We start from the raw sequence: 25,946 nt of genomic DNA, 5'->3' as shown, positions 1-25,946 counted from the left end.
AAATAAAGAATTTGGAAAGTAAAATGCTACTGTTATTAATAACTCAAACAATCATCAAAATTCTGAATGGAAACATTTCCAGTTTGCCAACATAACCCTATGCTTATTCATGCCAAAACATCTCAGGGTATGTTAACATTCCCTAGGAGAAGATTAAATAATTTATAGGATTTTTACCATGTCAACTCTAAGATAATACTTAATTCTTACTGTGTATTTGCAGTGCCAGCTCACACTGGACAGAGCCTCTACCTATAACAGATTCTAGTCATGATCATGTCACATTAACTTGCCAGCCTACCTATTAATATTCAACCAAATTAGAGCTTGGTGAACTTCTGGCAGGTTTGTGACACTGTGCCTGATATCTGCAATTTTAATTAATTATAGAAATTCTGGGCAGGAAGCCCTTTGAAAAGATGACCAGCTTCATCCCTTTCTTTGGAAACTCTGAAACTACCCCAAGTCAAGAGTCCTCTGTTCTATTTTAACTGGAAGAGAAGAAAGGATATTAGCATGAAAGATCACTCACTGTGTAACTGGAACCATACCAGGTCCATTACATGTGTGGTCTCATTAGATCATTACATCTGAATGAGGTAGAAATTATCATCTCCATTTACAGAGGGGAAACTAAGGTTCAGAAAAAGTAGGTAAGATAATCACGGAGAGTGCGTGTTAGAGTTAGGATCTGACCAAGAGTCTGACTCCAGAAACTAATGCTTTTCTGTCCATCTCCCCGAGTAGTGGGCTGCATGCAGCTGGCCATACAAACAACTCATCTCCTCCCAAGTCCACATTCAGTGATGTCATACCAATAGCTTGAAATTAGCCATTGTGGGCCTATTTACATTGTGCAAACTGGCAAGCACTACAAATCAGGGCTTTCTTCTTCAGAGAGTCATTTACTAGCATACCACTACCTCTGACATTTGTATTTAATATTTCACAAATGTCACAATGTGATGCTTCTACTGGTCATTTTTTTCATTTTCCAAAACAATAAGAGTATAGGTATAATATCCTCCAGTGTACTTCCCACATTTATTTCCTGTGTACATTTACCTACCATTAAGAAAAAACTTCAGAGAAAGTAGTTTAAAAATATAATAAACCCCAAATATCCATATACACATTTAACAACAATCAACATATACCAACCCTGTATCATTTATACTTCCCACTTTTTTCTCCCTAGCTAGATTATTTTTTTAAAAATCTCAGATATTATATAATTTTATTTATAAATACATCAGTTTGTATCTCTGAGAAATAAGCTCATTTTAATAACACCATTAAACTGTCAGTAATTTCTTAATATCATCTAATACTCTGTGCACATTCAAGTTTCTCCAACTGCCTCAAAGCTGTCTTTTACCAAGTTGTTTTGTTCAAATGAAGAACCAAAGTTCACATATTACATTTGGATGAAATGTCTCTTAAATATTAATTTATCTTAATATGTTAAATAATTTAATTTTTATAGTTTTACTCTTTTTTTGCTATTTGTAATAGAAACTGAGTCATCTGTGCTGTAGAATATCTTACATTTTGGATTTTGATGACTGATTCCATGGTTTCATATAACATGTTCCTCTTTCTTCTGTATTTCTTAAAAATTGATAGTTAGACTTACAGGCTTGGATGGATTCATTTTCTACTTTTTGGCAAGTATATTTCATGGCTGGGACTGTGTACTTTCTACTACATCACATTAGAAGGTACATAATATATACTGTGTCTATTTTTGTAATCAGTGGGTTTTGGTGTTCCCAGCCTAATCCATCTCTTATAAAGACCTTCTATCAACCCTTCACCAAATGGTTTGGGCAGCGTTGATGATCATTCCCTAGATTCATTATTTCATTAGGGGTTGCAAAACAGTGATGGCTTAGTTCTTTCATTCGTTCTGCATTTATTGGCTGAAATTCATCTATAAAGCTGACTTTTTTCTTATCAACTATTTGGTTAGTCTGAATTACAGTTTGTCAGGAAAAACAGGATAAATATTTGTTTCTTCCCCTTTATCAACCAATTTTAAGAATGAGTTTATGCCTCCATACCCTCAGAAAGTGGTCAAGAAGGTTTCAGGTTTTTTTAAACAACTTTATTGGCGTATAATTGCTTTACAATGTTGTGATAGTTTCTGCTGTATAACAAAGTGAATTAGCTATATGTATACATATATCCCCATATCCCCTCCCTCTTGCATCTCCCTCTCACCCTCCCTATCCCACCCCCTAGGTGGTCACAAAGCACCGAGTTGATCTCCCCATGGGATGCAGCTGCTTCCCACTAGCTATCTATTTTTACATCTGGTAATATATATATATATATCAATGCTACTCTCTCACTTCGTCCCACCTAACCCTCCCCTCTCCCCGTGTCCTCAAGTCCATTCTCTACATCTGCATCTTTATTCCTGTCCTGTCCCTAGTTTCACCAGGACCATTTTTTTTTTTTTTAGATTCCATATATATATGTTAGCATATGGTATTTGTTTTTCTCTTTCTGACTTAATTCACTCTGTATGACAGACTCTAGGTCCATCCACCTCACTACAAAAACCTCAACTTCATTTCTTTTTATGGCTGAGTAATACTCCATTGTATATATGTGCCACATCTTCTTTATCCATTCATCTATCAATGGACATTTAGGTTGCTTCCGTGTCCTGGCTATTGTAAATAGTGCTGCAATGAATGTTGTGATACGACTCTTAGAATTATGGTTCTCAGGGTATATGCCTAGTAGTGGGATTGCTGGGTCATATGGTAGTTCTATTTTTAGTTTTTTAAGGAACCTCCATACTGTTCTCCATAGTGGCTGTATCAATTTACATTCCCACCAACAGTGCAAGAGGGCTCCCTTTTATCAACACTCTCTCCAGCATTTATTGTTTGTAGATTTTTTTGATGATGGCCATTCTGACCAGTGTGAGGTGATACCTCATTGTAGTTTTGATTGGCATTTCTCTAATGATTAGTGATGTTGAGCAACCTTTCATGTGTTTGTTCTCAATCTGTATATCTTCTTTGGAGAAATGTCTATTTAGGTCTTCTGCCCATTTCTGGATTGGGTGTTTGTTATTTTGATATTGAGCTGCATAAGTTGCATGGAAATATTGGAGATTAATCCTTTGTCAGTCGATTAATTTGCAAATATTTTTTCCCATTCTGAGGGTTGTTTTTTCATCGTTTATGGTTTCCTTTGCCGTGCAAAAGCTTTTAAGTTTCATTAGGTCCCATTTGCTTATTTTTGGTTTTCTTTCCATTACTCTAGGAGGTGGGTCAAAAAGAATATTGCTGTGATTTATGTCATAGAGTGTTCTGCCTATGTTTTTCTCTAAGATTTTGATAGTGTCTGGCCTTACATTTAGGTCTTTAATCCATTTTGAGTTTATTTTTGTGTCTGGTATTAGGAAGTGATCTAATTTCATTCTTTTACATGTAGCTGTCCAGTTTTCCCAGCACCACTTATTGAAGAGGCTGTCGTTTCTTGACTCCTTTATCAAAAATAAGGTGACCATATGCTCATGGGTTTATCTCTGGGCTTTCTATCCTGTTCCATTGATCTATATTTCTGTTTTTGTGTCAGTACCATACTGTTTTGATTACTGTAGCTTTGTAGTATAGTCTGAAGTCAGGGAGTCTGATTCCTCCAGCTCTGTTTTTCTTTCTCAAGATTGCTTTGGCTGTTTGGGGTCTTTTGTGTTTCCATACAAACTATGCAATTATTTGTTCTAGTTCTGGGAAAAATGCCATTGGTAGTTTGATAGGTATTGCACTGAACCTGTAGATTGCTTTGGGTAGTATAGTCATTTTCACAATGTTGATTCTTCCAATCCAAGAACATGGTATATCTCTCCATCTGTTGGTATCATCTTTAATTTCTTTCATCAGTGTCTTATAGTTTTCTGCATAAAGGTCTTTTGTCTCTTTAGGTAGGGTTATTCCTAGGTGTTTTATTCTTTTTGTTGCAGTAGTTAGTGGAGTGTGTCCTTAATTTCTCTTTCAGATTTTTCATCATTAGTGTATAGGAATGCAACAGATTCCTGTGCATTAATTTTGTATCCTGCTACTTTACCAAATTCATTGATTAGCTCTAGTAGCTTCCTGGTAGAGACTTCAGGATTCTCTATGTATAGTATCAGGTCATCTGCCAACAGTGACAGCCTTACTTCTTCTTTTCTGATTTGGGTTCCTTTTATTTCTTTTTCTTCTCTGATTGCTGTGGCTAAAACTTCCAAAATTATGTTGAATAAAGTGGTGAGAGTGGGCATCCTTGTCTTGTTCCTGATTTTAGAGGAAATGGTTTCAGTTTTTCACCACTGAGAACGATGTTGGCTGTGGGTTTGTCATATATGGCCTTTATTATGTTGAGGTAAGTTCCCTCTATTCCTACTTTCTGGAGAGTTTTTATCATAAATGGGTGTTGAATTTTGTTGAAAGCTTTTTCTGAATCTAATGAGATGATCATGTGGTTTTTATCCTTTAGTTTGTTAATATGGTGTATCACATTGATTGGTGTGTATTGAAGAATCCTTGTATTCCTGGGATAAACCCCACTTGATCATGGTGTATGATCTTTTTAATGTGCTGTTGGATGCTGTTTGCTAGTATTCTGTGGAGGATTTTTGCATCTACGTTCATCAGTGATATTGGCCTGTAGTTTTCTCTTTTTGTGACATCTTTGTCTGCTTTTGGTATCAGGGTGATGGTGGCCTTGTAGAATGAGTTTAAGAGTGTTCCTCCCTCTGCTATATTTTGGAAGAGTTTGAGAAGGATAGGTGTTAGCTCTTCTCTAAATGATACAATTCACCTGTGAAGCCATCTAGTCCTGCACTTTTGTTTGTTGGAAGATTTTTCATCACAGTTTCAATTTCAGTGCTTGTGATTGGTCTGTTTATATTTTCTATTTCTTCCTGGTTCAGTCTCGGAAGGTTGTGCTCTTCTAAGAATTTGTCCATTTCTTCCAGGTTGTCCATTTTATTGGCATAGAGTTGCTTGTAGTAATCTCTCATGATCCTTTGTATTTCTGCAGTGTCAGTTGTTACTTCTCCTTTTTCATTTCCAATTCTGTTGATGTGAGTCTTCTCGCTTTTTTTCTTGATGAGTCTGGCTAATGGTTTATCAATTTTGTTTATTTTCTCAAAGAACCAGCTTTTTGTTGTATTGATCTTTGCTATTGTTTCCTTCATTTCTTTTTCATTTATTTCTAATCTGATCTTTACGATTTCTTTCTGCTAACTTGGGGGTTTTTTGTTCTTCTTTCTCTAATTGCTTTAGGTGTAAGGTTACGTTGTTTATTTGAGATTCTTCTTGTTTCTTCAGGTAGGACTGTATTGCTATAAACTTCCCCAAGAAGGTTGTTGGAATTTACTTTGTCCTATCATTATGCACTCATGGATTTTAATTTATTTTATGTGTTATAATAAATTTCAGTCACGTTTTTGAAATTCATTCAGATTGGTTCCTTAATCTTTTTTTTTATATGATCCCAGTAACTTTTTGATAGCTTCCTTGCTATCCGGTATATTCCAGGCTCCTGTACATTTCCTTCCCCAGTCCTAGAAACAGACATTTTGTTGAGGAGCCTGATTTCTTGTTGTGGGAAATAGTTCCGACCACCATATAAACTGATTCTGTCTCATTCAGGAGAGATTCTCAATCAGAATACTCTGAACACTCATAGGATACAGATGAAGTACAAAAAAACTGGCAGCCAGAATCTAATATTTCATTTTTTAGAGCAAAAGTTGTAATACTAGGTTAAATGTATATGATGCAATCTTTATCATAATTTAACTCATTATTGACTGACTAATGAGTTAAGCATATGAATGAGTGATTATAAGATTACATGTGAGTACACTATATATTAGTAGTAGAGGATTGGACAGATGCAGATTTTGTAACACCTGAAGTCTAAACAATTGCGGGGGGGGTCTCTCTTTTAGAAAATGAATATGAAATTACAAATACAAAATTAGATGAGAAAATGAATATTTATAATTTTTCTCTTATCCAAACTCTTCACTGGTGGAATCAATAGTTTATATGAATCTATAGTATATAAGAAGCTGTATGTGGATTAAAAATACAGGACATCTGTTGAAATATATCTAGCTACTCTTGACAGTAACCCAAGAGTACTACAAGTAAAACATAAAGAAGTCATAGCAAATGATTTCTAGCTATTACTTTGGTTAGTACTACAGCACATGTACTAGTAAGAGTAGAAGCAATGCACTTGCTTTAGTTACAGTATGCTGCACCTCTCAAGCCTGGGAGTTGCCGGCAAGCATTTCAGAAAAATTTCCAGAGCTATTATTAGACATAATAGACTTTCCTACCTAGTTTTCAGCCCTGAGATCTCTGGCAGATGCCTTGATGATTATAGTGGCAGTAATGCTCGGCATCCCAACAGACATTCTGCCCCAGCACCAGCAGCAGCAACTAACTGGGGTTTTGCAGGAGGAATTTTTATTTTTATTTTTCAGATACTTCAAAAGAAGGACAAGGTCATTCCCTATGCCAGAACTTCTAGCTAAGTCATAACTTTTCCTTGTGTATCAAAAGTACTGAGAGAAAAAAATAAAATACAAAAACAAAAATAACAAAAGTCACAAAAAACCCAGTTACCAAGAAAATAAGCCTTTAAATTTAGTATTAGGAACTCTGGATATCCAGAATACACTGTTTCAAATTTAACACCAGCATCACCACCAGCACCTGCAAAATCACAGGTAATATTTATTTTTGCACTATTTATCAGGCACTGAGCCAAGTGCCTTATATTGAACTTTGCAGTATCTCGATTTTACACAAGAGGTGGACAAGACAGTAAAAGAATAATAAACTCTACCTAGTTGTAACCAGTATGTGTATGGTGGGGACCAGGATTTGTACCCAGACAATCTAATTATGGAGACAATTTGTTAACTCTTGCTGTATACTACCCTGCAGTTTCCTATGCTTGAAAAAAACTTCTCTTGATCCTAAACTTGTAGAAGTAATAAAAATTTAAATCTTTATTACTACAAGAAAGAAAAATATTAATGCCTCCCTTCTTTTAGTTTCTAAACTGTTCTTACATATGATGACAACACTGGATTTTGCATATAGTTAGTAATGTAACATTTGTGTTTAGTGTTTAAAACAGCAGTTTTTGCATACTCAAAAATACACTAACTCAACAACATTGGAAAATAAATTCTTAAATCGATTGTATTAAAAAAAAAACAAGTAAACCTAAACTTTTATCAAGTTGATAAGAGAAGAAAAAATAGAACTAATCCACATAAAATATTTTAAAAAATATTCTGACTATATTGAGAGACATATATTCTGAGGACAAAAAGAGCTGTAGGAAATTTTGAACCTGACACAGTAAATTTGTTGTTGGTAGAGGTATTGATGTAGTAGATCTAAAACTATTTTGTGTGCATTGTAGAACTGAAGAAATAAGTAAATACATTGATATTGTGGCGTGTGAGGATTCTCACTTGGGAGAAGAGAAATAGAAATATGCAACGGGCGAAGGAGAGGAAGGACCCTATGACGTTGGAATGAAATTGATGGTAGCAGCATAGCAGTATTATACTATAGAGCTACAGCAGTACCATATACATATAGGGATGTGTGTGTGTGTGTGCACGTGGGTGTGGGTGTGGGTATACATTCTAGCATCCACTGAAAGGGCCTAGAAGCAAGGACACTCACGTAGTGATGAGCAAACCTAGTGTCCAGATCTAGGATTTAGAACTAGGTCAGTTCTAAAAGGAGCTAAGACTCTTGGAACAGGAAAGTACAAGCCTGAAGTGTCTGGATGTGCCACGGAAAACGGATTCAAACTGATGAGGATACATCAAAAAGAAACAGAAGCCAACTCTGAAGGGCTCCCACTGGTCAAACTTGGTACAATTTGAGTATCAAAGGAATAATAATAAGAATAGATTATGATAATATTGAATTGAAAAAGTGTGCTGTAAGTACATAGTGATCTTATAATTTTTTTAAGGGGAGAAGGAGGAGAAGAAAAAACAAAGCAAATCAGCTTATAAATGTAAAAGTCATGATAGAAATAGAAAAGCAGAATTTTACAACCACATATTAATAAACAATTCAGGTAACAATCATCAATGGTTACTATAACCACTAGGTTAAAAAACAGGCAATGAACTATGCACGCAATCTCAAAGTACCACTGTGCAGACTGTATTTGAATTAAAAAGGGGAAAAAATTGCTTTACAATGGAAAAATCATGCAGCCACTACCTTTACCTTAACATGACCAGTAATAGAGCACACTGAGATCCTAGCTCTCCTGAGGACACTGTGAAGGACACAGAATTACCTAGGAAGATATCCTGACAAAATTCTTAATCTGAATCTAATCATGAAGCAAAAATCAAACAAATCCAAAATGAAGGACATTCTGTAGAACAACTAGACTGGACTTTTCCATAACATTGACAATATGTAGAACAGCAACACCATCAAAAAAAGCTGGAGACGTGTTTAGGTTAAAGGAGACTAAGGAGATATGACAACTAGTGCAATGTACAATCCTGGATTGGATCCTAGATTGAAAAAAAAGAAAATGACTATAAATGATATTAGTGGGACAACTGGGGAAATGTGAATAGACTGAGTGTTACATAATGGTACTCTATTAATACTGCTCTATTAGCACTCACAGGAATTTTGCAGAGAATATTCTGGTTCTCAGAACACCCATGCTGAAACATTTAGGGGTAAAGTATCCTGATGTCTGTAATAATTCTCAAGTGGTTCAGCAGGAGTATATATGTATTTATATGCATATTAATAATGTATAAATCTATGAACACAAATATTTGAAACATAAGTCAATATTCTATATACTTTAGAGTGTAAGACAGTTAATGCAAGTGTGGAAAAATTAGTATTTAGTAAAGTTAGGTGATGGGGTATATGGGTGTCCCTTGTGCTATTTTCGCAGTTGGATATGGTTTGAAATTGATCAGAATAAAAAGTTGGGGGTAATTACAATGGGGGAGATTTAGGTTCAATTTGAAAAGAACGACCAGCAAATTGCTAAGTGGTGAGAATCTATTGCTAGGGAGATGATGGAAAGGTAGACAACGTTTCTCTGAAACAGCTTTCAGTCAACAGTGGAATGGGCCAAGTGAACTCGGGAGGTCCTGTCTGGTGTTATAATTGGTAAACAGAGAAAACATAAAACGAAGAAAAAATTTAAATAACATTTTAATAATAGCTTGATTAGAATTTAAATTTTTAGTTTTTTCTTTGTGAATACAGTGGTACAATAGCCGCCACCTTAGGTCAAACCCACGGATTATTTGATCCATGGGTTTGACTTTTTCTAATTTCTAGTTCAAAAGTTATGAATGCATTTTATCCCTCAGAAGATATATTTTCCCTTAACTTTTATTATAACTCTATTAAACATAAATTTTCCTAAATCCTTTTTGAATCTTTTTTTTTTTAGAGGTCTGTGCCACCTACTGTAGCAATGATTTCTATAAAGTGACTACTGCATGAAAAAAGTGATTCTTTTTAATTTATATTTTATTTGCCTTTTTAGAACTCCAAAGGTTTCCCTTTGTGGTAATTTTCAGGAATTTGAGCAACAAGTGTGTTAGGTCCTATCCACACGCTATAAAATTTTACAGTCTTTAATCATATTCCTTTGATTTTCCAACCTGAAGAAATGATAATAATCTTTTAAATCAGTCTAGCTATTGTCACTTCCATGTCACCTCACTCACCTTAATTGCCTCTTTTTCAATCTTCTCTATGCAGTTAGTTATATTTTTCCAGAGACAAGACAACTGTAAGAGTACACACTTCTCTACATCACTTTATATGTACCAAGGCACATTTACAGTTTAATTTCTGAGGCCTTAATGATGTCCAGAAGTTTTTATTCTCTTAATGAAAGGTAACTTTTGTTTGCAACTGCTCCTTGGCTTACCACATCAAGGGACAAATCATAGGGCTTCTCTCAAAGCAGAAATGGACTCTTGGAAACTACTATTTTTTAAGTATAAAATATAATTTAGATGTTCTCCCCTAAATGCATTCTGTTACACATGCACATAGCAAAATTGAACTTCTATGGTCTCTAAATATTCAGAATTTATTTCTGATACTTTTAACTTTATCATATAGTCCCCAGATTCAAAGGTGGAGAGGGGTCAAAGAATCAATTTACAGCCTGCTTGTCCCTGTAGAGAAATCTTGCCAACCAGAGCAAAGCCTGTCTAACCCTTGTAGTTGGTGAGCCAAATGAACGCCAAGCCCTTTCATCCCAGGAGCCACATGTAGAATGGACAGTGCTCAGAGGCCCTCCTGGCCTGAGATGCTCTTAACGTCGGTGAGAAGAAGGCAGAGCTGTCAATGACTATCTGCCCCCACTCACCTCGGGCATGTGTGTGAGCAACATCCAGCTCCCTGAGCACCACTGACCGTCCCAAAGAATCTGATTGAATTCTAACCTGCAAGTTATTAAGAACAGCCTCTTGCAAGGGGCTCTCTAAGAAACCATAATAACCTGAAGACTGATTTAGAATGAAATTGAGTTTTCAGAGGTATGAAAAACTTCAGTCTGAAAAAAATTGTTTAAAACAAAGACAAGTATACTTAGCGATATTATAAGCTACACATTCTTTGGGACGACAAAATCATAATATTTAACTTGGAGGAACAGCAGAAAGTCATTTGATCTGGTCTTCTACCTTCAGATATGTGAAATGGTTGAGGACAGTAAATAGGATTCTCTTTTGAAGATCTCTAGGGTATGAGACCCACTATCCTCCCTTCTAAAAGTTAATAAGGTTCTTCCCCTTCACCCATGTCTTCTTGTGCCTACACAACCCTATCCCTCTTCTTTTTTCCTCATAGGACCTGTATTCCATAATGACCTTAGTTATTCTTCTTTGAACCAATATGAAGTATAATTTAACTGGCAATTCTCCAAGTGTGGTCTATAGGTGGTATGGGTCCCAGGATACACTTGAGAGGTCTGTGAGGTCAGAACTATTTTCATAATAACACTAAGACTTCTCTTTTTATCCTGCCTTTTTCACTTTGTTGACATTTGTTCAGATGGTACAAAAGGAATAGTGTGTAAATTTGCTAATAAGTAAAGGCAGTGGCACCAAACCCTACTACTAGTTCTTATCTTCACCACCATACACTCACAGTTTAAAAAAAAAAAGAAAGAAAAAGAAAAAAAACTGTCTTAAGAATGTCCTTGATAAAGCAGTAAAAATTGGTTAATTTCTTTAAATTTCAACCCTTCAGTAAATATCTTTTGAAGAGTCTGTGTGACAAAATGGGAAGTACACATAAAGCATGCTTGCATATAACGAAGCCCCTGGGTGATTGAGTTGCGAGCTGAACTAGCCACTGTTTTCATGGAACACCATTTTTATTTGAAAGAGTGACTGGCAGACAAACTATGGTTATTTAGACTTGGCCCTCTGGCAGACATTTTCTTAATAACAAATGAAGTGAATATATCCCTTCAAGGAAAATTGACAGAATGCTTTTTTGCCAATTATAAAATTGAAGGTTTCAAGTAAAAAAATTAAGATTTTTGGAAAACTAGTACTTACTAACATGAGCTTGACAGCTTTCTAATATTTAAAGACTTTTCTGATGAGATTGATAATGATAGTAACAAATGTGATTTTTTTGTATTGTACAAGGAAATGTATCTACATTTGGAGGATCTACACATCTCAGGAAACAAATATTCTTCAAATGACCAATGCAGGATGTTACCGAATCTTTCATAGTTAAAAGACCCACTGAAATTACAGACAGATCAATACATTTCTTGTCACATAGCATGAAAACCTCACTGATATGATTTCACATACCATGGTGCTACTAACATTTAAAAAACGACCGCTTGTCAAATTCTGGCATAGCATTAAATGGAATGGAATTCTACTCAGCAGTAAAAAGGAACGAACGATTGAACTACTGATGTATGCAACTATAAGAATAAATTTCAAAGACTTTATTCTGAGTGAAAGAGGCCAGTTTCAAAAGGTTAGATACTGTATAATTCCCTTTAAAACACTCTAGAAAAGGGGAAATTACAGTGATGGAGAACAGCTCACTGGTTGCCAGGGATTAGGGATAGAGAGAGGGTTTGACTACAAGGGTGCAGTAGAAAAAAAAATTTTAGGGTAATGGAACTGTTTGAATCATGATTGTGGTGGTAGTTACATGAATCTATATATGTGTTAAAACTCCTAGAACAATAAAGGTCCATTTTATTGTATGTTAATTAAGAAATAAAAGACACAACATCATAAAACTCCTAGAAAAGAACATAGGGAAAACATTCTCTGACATAAATCATACCAATGTTTTCTTAGGTCAGTCTCCCAAGGCAATAGAAAAAAAAAAAGCAAAAATAAATGGGACCTAATCAAACTTACAAGCTTCTACACAGCAAAGGAAATCATAAACAAAACGAAAAGACTGGGAGGAAATATTTGCAAATGATGTGATTGACAAGGGCTTAATTTCAAAAATACACAAACAGCTCATACAACTCAATAACAAAAAAACAAACAATGCATTTGAAAAATGGGCAGAAGACGTAAATAGACACCTCTCCAAAGAAGACATACAGATGGCCAACAGGCACATGAAAAGATGCTCATCATTGCTAGTTATTAGAGAAACGAAAATCAAAACTACAACGAGATACCACCTCACACTGGTCAAAATGCCATAATTAAAAAGTCTACAAATAATAAGTGTTAGAGAGGGTGTGGAGAAAAGGGAACCCTCTTACACTGTTGGTGTGAATGTAAATAGATGCAACCATTATGGAAAACAGTACAGAGGTTCCCCAAAAAACTAAAAATAGAGTTGCCATATGATCCAGCAATCCCACTCCTGGGAATATACCCAGATAAAACTATAATTCAAAAAGATACATGCACCCATATGTTCATAGCAGTACTATTTACAATAGCCCAGACATGGAAGCCACCTAAATGTCCATTGAGAGATGAATGGTTAAAGAAGAAGTGGTATATATACAAAGGAATATTACTCAGCCATAAAAGAGAATGAAATAATGCCATTTGTAGCAACATGGATGGACCTAGAGATTATCATAGTAAGCGAAGTAAGTCAGAAAGAGAAAGACAAATACCATGTGATATCATTGATATGTGGAATCTAAAATACGACACAAATGAATCTATCTACTAAACAGAAACAGACTCACAGACATAGAGAACAGACCTGTGGTTGCCGGGAGTGGGGGTGTGTGGGGAAGGAAGGATTGGGAGTTTGAGATTAGCAGATGCAAACTAGTATAGTACATAGGATGGATAAACAACAGGGTCCTACTATATAGCACAGGGAACTATATTCAGTATCCTGTGATAAACCATAATGGAAAAGAGTATGAAAAAGAATATATATGTATAACTGAGTCACTTTGCTATATGGCAGAACTTAACACAACATTGTAAATCAAATTAAATTTTTTAAATTGTAAATAAAATTTAAAAAAATTAAAAAATAAAAAGTGCAACACTCACGAGATAAAAGAAAAAGAAAAGAAAAAAATCTCATAGCACAAGCAATGTTAGCTCACAGAAGACACTCAATAAATGTTAGCTTTATATATATATAATTCAAAATCCTTAGTACCACTCTCAACTTGTGTACTTAATTTGATTCTTTGAAAAGATTCTACATTTGTAAATAAAACAAACCCCCACATAGTTCCCCTGAGGATACTCACGCTCAGTCACATTTGGGAAATGTTAGTCCTGTGAAAATAATATGGAAGCCAAAGTCCTAGAGTTTGCTTCCAGTTCTCCTTCTAATTATAGATCTTCCTTGACTTACGAACAGGTTATGTCCCAATAAACCCTTCCTAAGTTGAAAATACCGTATGTTGAAAATGCATTCAACACACCTCACCTACCAAATATCATAGCCTGGCCTAGCCTACCTGAAACGTGGTCAGAACATTTACATTAGCTTACAGTTGGGTAAAATCATCTAACAAAAAGCCTATATTATAAAAGAATCGAATATCTCATGTAATTTGTTGAATATTGTACTGAAAGTGAAAAACAGAATGGTCAAATGGGTACAGAATGGTTTTAGGTGTATCGGTGGTTTACCCTCAGGATTGTGTGACTGACTGGGAGCTGGGGCTTGCTGATGCCCAGCATCACAAGAGAATATTGTACCACATATCGCTAGCCTGGGAAAAGATCAAAATCCAGTGTACAGTTTCTACTGAATGCCTATCGGTTTTGCACCATCATAAAGTTGAAAAATTATAAATTGAAGCGTTTTAAGTCAGGGACCATCTGTGTAGGAAAGCAGATATAAGCCATTCTTTCACCACTGTCCGAGATATTGTGAAGCTCTATTTGTTAGTGCTGCCAACACTTGATGAAGGTAATGATAGCTGTTAACTTTTATTGAGTGATTGCTATCTGCAGGCCTTGGGCCAAGACTTATACCCAGTTCTCTCCTTTATACCTCAGAATAATCCTACCAGTTAGGTTGTATCATTTCAAGATCACATAGCTCATTGTCAGACCACAAAACGCATACATGCAGCCTCTGTGGGGAGGAAGCTCTGCATCTAAGTTATCAAGGCCCCATATTTACCAAAAAGGGATCTACCAGGAAAGCTGACTTTTATCCTATTTCCTATAAGTCTCAAATCTTTTAAAACTTATTTTAAGAGAGATTTCTAGTCCAAACAATTCCTGGTGGAAGATTTACTTTCAGAATGAAAATTCAAATCAAGATGCCAAATTATCCAAAGATAATTTTGGCGACTTCGTATTCCTATCATTTCCTGTATTATGGGTGATAGGACTGGAACATTAGACTAAAATAAACCATGAAAAAGTCCAAGCCCATCATCTGATCAAACAAATCCACTCATTACTCATGGACTCCATCATCATCTACATCTCCTGTCTTATTTTCCTAAAACTCATCCCTTTTGGCATCTTTCCTACCATAGTGTGTTTGAAATGGTAATTTAGAACCTCACTATCTAAACTTCCTGACTTAAAGTCCCACTTCTGTATACGCTGTTACATCATGCAGAGACCACAGAATTTTTTAAAGTTTGTTATAAACTTTTAAAAATGTAAAAAATATACTTTAACTCCTCATCATTACTTATTGGCAAGAGGGTGGTTTCATCTGAAACAGTGTCATCTTTCTGTATAACTCCTGTCAGAGAATGAGATGTCATAATTTTAATGGTTGAGAAGTTTGTGAAAAACATAACAACGCTATGGTTGCATTCCAGATTACCACTTTATTAAATCTACAAGATAAATGGAAGAACCCTCCAATTTTAATGTGGCTCAGCATGGCAGCTGGAATAACTTCTGTTACTTCCAGGAGACATGTATTGTGACACCCAATCTTTCTATGGGAAAACTGAGAAATTCTAAACTTTTAAGGGCTGGCTCCTAAACAGTTTTTAGTCCTAATTCTTGAACTGGTGATACCAGTAAGCCATACAACCAAATGACCCTCTTACAATCTGCGGAAACATTAACACATCTCACTGTCTTTTATGTATTTTGATGTACTTAATAATAGTAACAACTGATATTGACTGAGGTCTATGTATCAGGCAAAATGCTAAGGGTTTCATAGGCACCATCTGTTGTGTACTGGTTTGCTGTGATTTCAAATCCACTTGTTTTTTTCAATCTAAGAATAAAGTTGTTTTGTTCTAAGGGTGACGTCATTTACTTTGAGGAAGCTGTGTCAGAATATCGTCATTAGCGTCTGCTGTTGTTGATAAGCACTCAGAAGATCAGCTATTGACAAGCACTGCTGGGAGCTTATCAATAAAAACGGATGGTACAGTGACCCTGGTTAGGGGCCCAGGGGACATTTAAGCTTTAAACACCAGGACTTCCCTGGTGGCGCAGTGGTTGAGAGTCCGCCTGCCGAAGCAGGGGACACGGGTTCGTGCCCCGGTCTGGGAAGATCCCACATGCCGTGGAGCGGCTTGGCCCGTGAGCCATGGCCGCTGAGCCTGCGTGTCTGGAGCCTGTGCTCCGCAATGGGAGAGGCCACAACAGTGAGAGGCCCGCGTAATGCAAAAAAAAAAAAAATACTATTTAACATATTATTTTAACATATAATCATAGAGACAAGCAAAGTTGTAATCTAGGAGAAAACTTTTAGGGATTAAAATTTCACACAAGCTTGTTTTTGTTTATTTGTTGTTGCTGTTACTGGGTGTTTTTTTGTTTTATTTTGTTTTGTTTTGTTTTGTTTTTCTTCTTCAGTGTCAGATGTCACAGCTTTGACTTTTAGACAATAACAGACTACTTGCCCTCCATGTCAGGCTGACCCAAACTCACCTTAGGGTCCAGAATTACCAACTTCCTATATCACACTTTCTTCTACATGTGAACAGAACACTAAACAGCTGTCAACTACTACAGTCTGGAACATCACCAGAGAAAAGTGACTAGGTTCCCTAATTAGAACAAAAGAGCCTAAGAAACCCTAATGTGGCTGAATCTGTTCCTATACTAGCCTAGACCCCTCAAGTTCTCTGAGCCCTAAAGATCCATTTATCCTGAAGATCCTAGCCGGGGGTTCTGAGAGCTGTCTAAAGGAACCCCTGGCCCCAGGCCTGCATAGCATGTTGCTAAATCTTAAATTTGACCCAGGAAATCACAGAGCTCTAAATCAGCAAAAGGTCGAGAAGAACTACAATCCTGCAGCCTGTGGAACAAATACTGCATTCACAGAAAGAAAGACAAGATGAAAAGGCAGAGGGCTATGTACCAGATGAAGGAACAAGATAAAACTCCAGAAAAACAACTAAATAAAGTGGAGATAGGCAACCTTCCAGAAAAAGAATTCAGAATAATGATAGTGAAGATGATCCAGGACCTCGGAAAAAGAATGGAGGCAAAGATCAAGAAGATGCAAGAAATGTTTAACAAAGACCTAGAAGAATTAAAGAACAAACAAACAGAGATGAACAACACAATAACAGAAATGAAAAATACACTAGAAGGAATCAATAGCAGAATGACTGATGCAAAAGAATGGATAAGTGACCTGGAAGACAGAATGGTGGAATTCACTGCTGCAGAACAGAATAAAGAAAGAAGAATGAAAAGAAATGAAGACAGCCTAAGAGACCTCTGGGACAACATTAAATGCAACAACATTTGCATTATAGGGTTCCCAGAAGGAGAAGAGAGAAAGGACCAGAGAAAATATCTGAAGAGATTATAGTCAAAAACTTCCCTAACATGGAAAGGAAATAGCCACCCAAGTCCAGGAAGTGCAGAGAGTTCCATACAGGATAAACCCAAGGAGAAACAAGCTGAGACACATAGCAATCAAATTGGCAAAATTTAAAGACAAAGAAAAATTATTGAAATCAGCAAGGGAAAAATGACAAATAACATACAAGGGAACTCCCATAAGGTTAAAAGCTGATTTCTCAGCAGAAACTCTACAAGCCAGAAAGGAGTGGCATGATATACTTAAAGTGATGAAAGGGAAGAAACTACAACCAAGATTACTCTACCCGGCAAGGATCTCATTCAGATTTGATGGAGAAATCAAAAGCTTTACAGAGAGCAAAAGCTAAGAGAATTCAGCACCACCAAACCAGCTCTACAACAAATGCTAAGGGAACTTCTCTACGTGGGAGACATGAGAGAAGAAAAGGGCCAACAAAAACAAACCCAAAACAAGTAAGAAAATGGTCATAGGAACACACATATCGATAACTAACTTAAAAGGGAATGGATTAAATGCTCCAACCAAAAGACACAGGCTTGCTGAATGGATACAAAAACAAGAACCATATATATGCTGTCTAAAAGAGACCCACTTCAGACCTAGGGACACATACAGACTGAAAGTGTGGGGATGGAAAAAGATATTCCATGCCAATGGAAATCGAAAGAAAGCTGGAGTAGCAATCCTCATAACAGATAAAATAGACTTTAAAATAAAGAATGTTGGGCTTCCCTGGAGGCGCAGTGGTTGAGAGTCTGCCTGCCGATGCAGGGGACATGGGTTCGTGCCCCGGTCCGGGAAGATCCCACATGCCGCGGAGCAGCTAGGCCCGTGAGCCATGGCCGCTGGGCCTGCACGTCCGGAGCCTGTGCTGCGCAACGGGAGAGGCCACAACAGTGAGAGGCCCACGTACTGCAAACAAAAATAAAAAATAAAGAATGTTACAAGAGACAAGGACGGACACTACATAATGATCAAGGGATCAATCCAAGAAGAAGATATAACAATTATAAATATATATGTACCCGACATAAGAGCACCTCAATAAATAAGGCAACTGCTAACAGCTATAAATCAAGAGTAACACAATAATAGTGGGGGACTTTAATACCTCACTTACACCAATCGACAAATCATCCAAACAAAAAATTACTAAGGAAACACAAGCTTTAAATGACACAATAGACCAGATAGATTTAATTGATATTTATAGGACATTCCATCCAAAAATAGCAGATTACACTTTCTCCTCAAGTTCGAACGGAACATTCCCCAGGATAGATCACATCCTGGGTCACAAAACAAGCCTCAGTAAGTTTAAGAAAATTGAAATCATATCAAGCATCTTTTCTGACCACAATGCTGTGAAATTAGAAATCAATTACAGGGAAAAAAAATGTAAAAAACACAGACACATGGAGGCTAAACAATACGTTACTAAATAACCAAGAGACCACTGAAGAAATCAAAGAGGAAATAAAAAAATATCTAGAGACAAATGACAATGAAAACATGATGATCCAAAACCTATGGGATGCAGCAAAAGCAGTTCTAAGAGGGAAGTTTATAACTATACAAGCCTACCTCAAGAAACAAGAAAAATCTCAAATAAACAATCTAACCTTACATCTAAAGAAGCTAGAGAAAGAAGAACAAACAAAACCGAAAGTTAGCAGAAGGAAAGATATCATAAAGATCAGAGCAGAAATAAATGAAATAGCAACAAAGAAAACAATAGCAAAGATCAATAAAACTAAAAGTTGGTTCTTTGAGAAGATAAACAAAATTGATAAACCATTAGCCAGACTCATCAAGAAAAAGAGGGAGAGGACTCAAATCAATAAAATTAGAAATGAAAAAGAAGTTACAACAGACATCGCAGAAATACAAAGCACCCTAAAAGACTACTACTAGCAACTCTATGCCAATGAAATGGACAACCTGGAAGAAATGGACAAATTCTTAGAAAGGTATAACCTTCCAAGACTCAACCAGGAAGAAATAGAAAATATGAACAGACAGACCAATCACAAGTAATGAAATTGAAACTGTGATTAAAAATCTTCCAACAAACAAAAGTCCAGAACCAGATGGCTTCACAGGTGAATTCTATCTAACACTCAGAGAAGAGCTAACTCCCATCCTTCTCAAACTCTTCCAAAAAATTGCAGAGGAAGGAACACTCCCAAACTCATTCTATGAGGCCACCATCACCCTGATATCAAAACCAGAAAAAGATAGTCCAAAAAAAGAAAATTACAGACCAATATCACTGATGACTAAAGATGCAAAAATCCTCAACAAAATACTAGCAAACAGAATCCATCAACACATGGAAAGGATCATACACCATGATCAAGTGGGATTTATTCCAGGGGTGCAAGGATTCTTCAATATATCAATCAATGTGATACACCATATTAACAAATTGAAGAAGAAAAACCATATGATCATCTCAATAGATGCAGAAAAAGCTTTTTTTTTTTTTTTTTTTTTTGCGGTAAACGGGCCTCTCACCATTGCGGCCTCTCCCGCTGTGGAGCAGAGGCTCCGGATGCGCAGGCTCAGTGGCCATGGCTCACGGGCCCAGCTGCTCCGCGGCATGCAGGATCCTCCCAGACCGGGGCATGAACCTGTGTCCCCTGCATCAGCAGGCGGACACTCAACCACTGCGCCACCAGGGAAGCCCCAGAAAAAGCTTTTGACAAAATTCAACACCGATTTATGGTAAAAACTCTTCAGAAAGTGGGCATAGAGGGAACCTACTTCAACATAATAAAGGCCACATATGACAAACCCACAGCAAACATCATTCTCAATGGTGAATAACTGAAAGCATTTCCTCTAAGATCAGGAACAAGACAAGGATGTCCACCCTTACCACTATTATTCAACATAGTTTTGGAAGTCTTAGCCACGGCAATCAGAGAAGAAAAAGAAATAAAAGGAATACAAATTGGAAAAGAAGAAGTAGAACTGTCACTGTTTGCAGATAACACGATACTATACATAGAGAATCCTAAAGATGCCACCAGAAAACTACTAGAGCTAATCAATGAATCTGGTAAAGTTGCAGGATACAAAATTAATGCACAGAAATCTCTTGCATTCTTATATACTAATGATGAAAAATCTGAAAGAGAAATTAAGGAAACACTACCATTTACCATTGCAAGAAAAAGAATAAAATACCTGGGAATAAACCTACCTAGGGAGACCAAAGACCTGTATGCAGAAAACTATAAGACACTGATGAAAGAAATTAAAGATGATACCAACAGATGGAAAGATATACCATGTTCTTGGATTGGAAGAATCAATACTGTGAAAATGACTATACTACCCAAAGCAATCTACAGATTCAATGCAATCCCTATCAAATTATCAATGGCATTTTTAACAGAACTAGAACAAAAAAATCTTAAAATTTGTATGGAGACACAAAAGTCCCCAAATAGCCAAAGCAGTCTTGAGGGAAAAAAGCGGAGCTGGAGGAAACAGACTCCCTGACTTCAGATTATACTACAAAACTACAGTTATCAAGACAATATGGTACTGGCACAAAAACAGAAATATAGATCAATGGAACAAGATAGAAAGCCCAGAGATAAACCTACGCACCTATGGTCAACTAATCTATGATAAAGGAGGCAAGGATATATAATGGAGAAAAGACAGTCTCTTCAATAAGTGGTGCTGTGAAAACTAAACAGCTACATGTAAAAGAATGAAATTAGAACACTCCTTAACACCATACACAAAAATAAACTCAAAATGGATTACAGACCTAAATATAAGACCGGACACTATAAAACTCTTAGAGGAAAACATAGGAAGAACACTCTTTGACATAAATCACAGCAAGATTTTTTTTGATCCACCTCCTAGAGTAATGGAAATAAAAACAAAAATAAGCAAATGGGACCTAAAGAACCTCCAAGGCTTTTGCACAGCAAAGGAAACCATAAACAAGATGAAAAGACAACCCTTAGAATGGGAGAAAATATTTGCAAACGAATCAACGGACAAAGGATTAATCTCCAAAATATATAAACAGCTCAATATTAAAAAAACAAACAACCCAATCCAAAAATGGGCAGAAGACCTAAATAGACATTTCTCCAAATAAGACATACAGATGGCCAAGAAGCACATGAAAAGTTGTTCAACATCACTAATTAGTAGAGAACTGTAAATCAAAACTACAATGAGGTATCACCTCATGCCAGTTAGAATGGGTATCATCAGAATATCTACAAACAACAAATGCTGGAGAGGGTGTGGAGAAAGGGGAACCCTCTTGCACTGTTGGTGGGAATGTAATTTGATACAGCCACTATGGAGAACTGTATGGAGGTTTCTTAAAAAACCAAAAATAGAACTACCATACGATGTAGCAATCCCACTACTGGGCATATACCCAGAGAAAACCATAATTCAAAAAGACACACACATCCCAATATTCACTGCAGCACTATTGACAATAGCCAGGTCTTGGAAGCAACCTAAATGCCCATCGACAGATGAATGGATAAAGCAGATGTGGTACATATATGCAATGGAATATTACTAAGCCATAAAATGCACAAAATATGGTCACTTGTAGAGACGTGGATGGATCTAGAGACTGTCATAAAGTCAGATAGAGAAAAACAAATATCATATATTAATGCATATATGTGGAACCTAGAAACATGGTACAGATGAAGTGGTTTGCAGAGCAGAAATTGAGACCAGATGTAGAGAACAAACGTATGGACACCAAGGGGGGAAAGTGGCCGGGGGGTTGTTGTTGGTGGTGGTGGTGTGATGAATTGGGCGATTGGGATTGACATGTATACACTGATGTGTATAAAATGGAAGACTAATAAGAACCTGCTGTATAAAAAAATAAATAAAATAAAATTCAAAAAAAACCCCCAAAATCTGAAGAGACAAAATATAGAATATGAGAAAATGTTTGCAGATGATGCGACTGACAAGGGCTTAACTTCCAAAATATACAAACAACACATAAAACTCAACAAGAACAACAAAAAGTAAATAAATAAATAAATCAGTAAGAGGTGATCAAAGAGGGCTAAAATCTGCTTCAGTGCCTGTGGTACTGAAGTGAGGTTTCCTTCAATATCAGCTATATCAGAGACAAAAAAAAACATGTGACTGAGGAGATCCAGGGATTGAGGCAACCAGAAGAGGATATCCAGGCACACTGAGTGAGGACTACTTACATTATATAGCCAAAATATGGAATAAGAGCATTAGTAATCACAGACATGGTGGGAAGGGGCAAGGATAGACTCAGAAAAGAGTGGTGAGATAGTCTATAATATTAACTAAAACATTTAGGGAATCACGTTTTTTTATTCTTCCTCTACAGTTAGTTGAGCTTAAATATTGGCAGATAATGATATTTTTAAATTTGCTCTGCCTTTTATTATTTCTTGAATAATTTTTTCTAATGTTATTAGAAGGGGCAGAGCAAGGAGTCTGCATCAGAGTGGGATTGGGGGAACTTTGGCAACTCAGAATAGGGTGTCAGAACAGAACAGGTGAGCAAGGCATCTGTGGCAGAGGATTATCCAGCATGGGGAGTCACAGCCCCAGTAAGGTAATGAAGGTGTCCCCATGTGGGAGCAGCCCAGCACCAAGTGTTGCACCCTGAGTGGGGTGACGATGGTGTCTACACTGGTGCATGAACCCCAGCCTGCAATGGGGTCTTGGGGAATGGGCGGGGTGAGGAAAACTTTCACATGGGGAGGAAGAGTAGGGGTGGGTTGGCTGGCAGCCCCTTGTGGTGTGTCAGAGCCCAGGTCGGGTGAGGAAGGCATCTGTATGTTAGCAGCAATGGGATTACACACAGAGGAATTGATCAGATATGTAAATATGTTAAGAATAATGAGAGCCAATTTCTCACTGGAGAAGTGAGTTATAAATAGGGAAAGGGAGATATGGAAATAAACGTAAATGTACGTGTGTGTGTGTTTATGTACATATATATATATGGTCCTTAGCATTGTCCACGGAGAGGGCTGGATAGCAGCAACATCCCCAAAGGCAATGAGCACATCTCACACCCAGATCTTGCTTTCTAAATACCATTCTTCACTAAAAAGGACCAGAATTCCTTGAGAAAGGACTAAAATCAGGGCTAGAGTAAGAAAAATACAAGATAAGCCCAAAATGTCCTACTGTGCCAGAGAGCAAGGAGGTGTTAAAAAAAATGACAAGTCTGCTGAGTCAAAAGGACACAGGAGTCAGCTTGAAAGAGCACCTCTTGCCTGATCTGGGATAGTTTGTACATCAAAATAAATGATTGTAAGGGGTTGTAACTCACTGGATAAAATAGGAAACCGTGACCCATATGGATAAATAAAAATACATGGAGAATCTGATGAGAAATGGACTTTTTATGGTTTCAAAGCACCTCCTCACAAAAGGCTTATTAGTTGGAAAGGGTAAAAGTACCCTATGGTAGGAAAGCCTGGCAAACACCAACTTTATCAAGAACACCATCACTAATGGGAGAAATTAAAATCATCTGAGACCTGATAGGACACAATGAGAGGAAAATAGCACTGATTTCATGATACTCCTGTGCAAGATCTATAACCTGAAGTTTATCAAAAAGAAACATTAGAAAATCCAAACTGGCCTGTAATCTTCAAAAGAGTCAAGATCATGAAAATTAAAAGAACAAAAAAATGATGAGCAACTATTCCAGACTAAAGGAGACTAAATAGACATGGCAACTAAATAAAGTGAGTGATGTTGAAATGAATTCCTTAACTATAAAGCACATCATTAGGACAGCTGCCAAAATCTGAATGGTATCTGAGGAGGAGACATAGGAATGTATGTATTTTAGTTTCCCAGTTCTGAAGACTATATTGTAGTGTAGAAGGTTGACTGGTTTATAGAAAATAAATCATAAGATACTCCAGGGCAATAGGGTAATTCAGAAAAAAAAAATGTTCTTGGTACTACATTGCAAATTTTCTGTAAATTTGATTTTGTTTAAAAAAGTTTTAAATGTCCTTAAAAAGAGAAAGGTAAATATGTAAGTTCTTCTATGGAAAAACCACAAGACTTTCTAGATATAGTACTAAGCAAAAAATATTAAGGTACAGAATATATCAGATGTTACTATTTGTGTGCATGCAAACATATATGCATATACAAATGTATATATGTTTGTGTGTTTTTAGTTTTTTGCTTTGTTTTACTCTGAAACAAAGCACAAAATCCATTAGCAAAGTTTGTTTGGAGCAATGAGGATTAGGGGTTTGGGGGAGAGGAAAGAAAAATTTTACCTTTTATTACATACTTTTCCATATTCTTAAGTTTTGCCATGTTTTGTTTTACTTTGATTTAAAAAAATTTAATGTTTAGCTTAATAAAATAAAATCAGTACAAAATAAATTTTAAAACATAATTCGAATCATAATATCTGTTTGCATTTCCAAATACCAGTATCCTTTCTTTCCACTTTGCTAGGCTAAGAGAAAAGAAATATCACCACTGGAGACTCAGTGCATAGCACAGAGCCTGGTACACAGTAGGCAATAATTAGCATATTGTTGAACAAATGCATGAGGCAGTAACTCATATACATAGCCATTTCACTAACATATGATTTCATCATTTTTTGAGGTATAGGAGACCTGTGTTTACTGTTACAGTTCCTCTCTATGAAGATTCTAGAAGACTAAAGAAGTAGAGTGAGAGATCTTACTTGTAAAGATTATGTGTATATAATATGTTTTGGAAGAAAGAAATGTGTTTGAAGTATTAGAAAAGGAGATAAATTCTGATTCACATTTCATTTCATTAATCCAAAACCCCATGGTTAGGACACTGGTCTACAGAGAATCATTGCTTGGGTCTGCATATTCAGGGGCATTCACAAAGAATAGGCATATATGACAGGTGACATACATTATTCAAGATAAGGGATGCTTGACAACAAATGAAAGCCCAAGTAACAGATATTAAAGGATAACATGATATCCTTCATGCTTGAGCTTCGTGCACAGGCTATGGGATTTTATCGTTGAAAGAGGAATCCTGTAACAAGCTGCCATTTTGAGAGTGACGTTGTGCCTTTTTCAGTCTTTTGGTTCTATCAGTAACTCACATTTATTCCATATGGTGGGTATTTCATTGCCTTTATCAGAAGTAGAAGAAAAATAAATCAATAAGGTAGGGAGGTGAGAAACCAAGACACAAAAGTCTTTTATGGTTATCTCTATAACATTATGAATTTTCTTTGAATTGATGTGTCACAGCACAAGACTTGGCTGACTGATAGCTAAACCTTTCCCTGTCTTACTAGAGAGTTAAGCGGCATTAAATCCACTAGACAATTGATACAATCATACCCTGATACAAGTAAGAATTGATTAAGGCAAAATAGCAGCATAATAGCTATCTTCAGCATCAAAATGGCCAACATTTGGAAACAATGCTTATTGATTCCCCTTTGCCACTGACATTACTCAAGGATGAAAATACGAGTACACATGGTGATTTAGCTGCATAATATAGGAGAAAGACACAGACTTGTTTAAATAATTCTGACTTTAATATCTTCAGAATACACATTTTATCCCAAGATTTTTTTTTACC

This window comes from Grampus griseus (assembly GCF_964374135.1).
Source record: "Grampus griseus genome assembly, chromosome: 7".
NCBI classification, from domain to species: Eukaryota; Metazoa; Chordata; class Mammalia; order Artiodactyla; family Delphinidae; genus Grampus; species Grampus griseus.
This window is presented reverse-complemented; position numbering follows the sequence as displayed.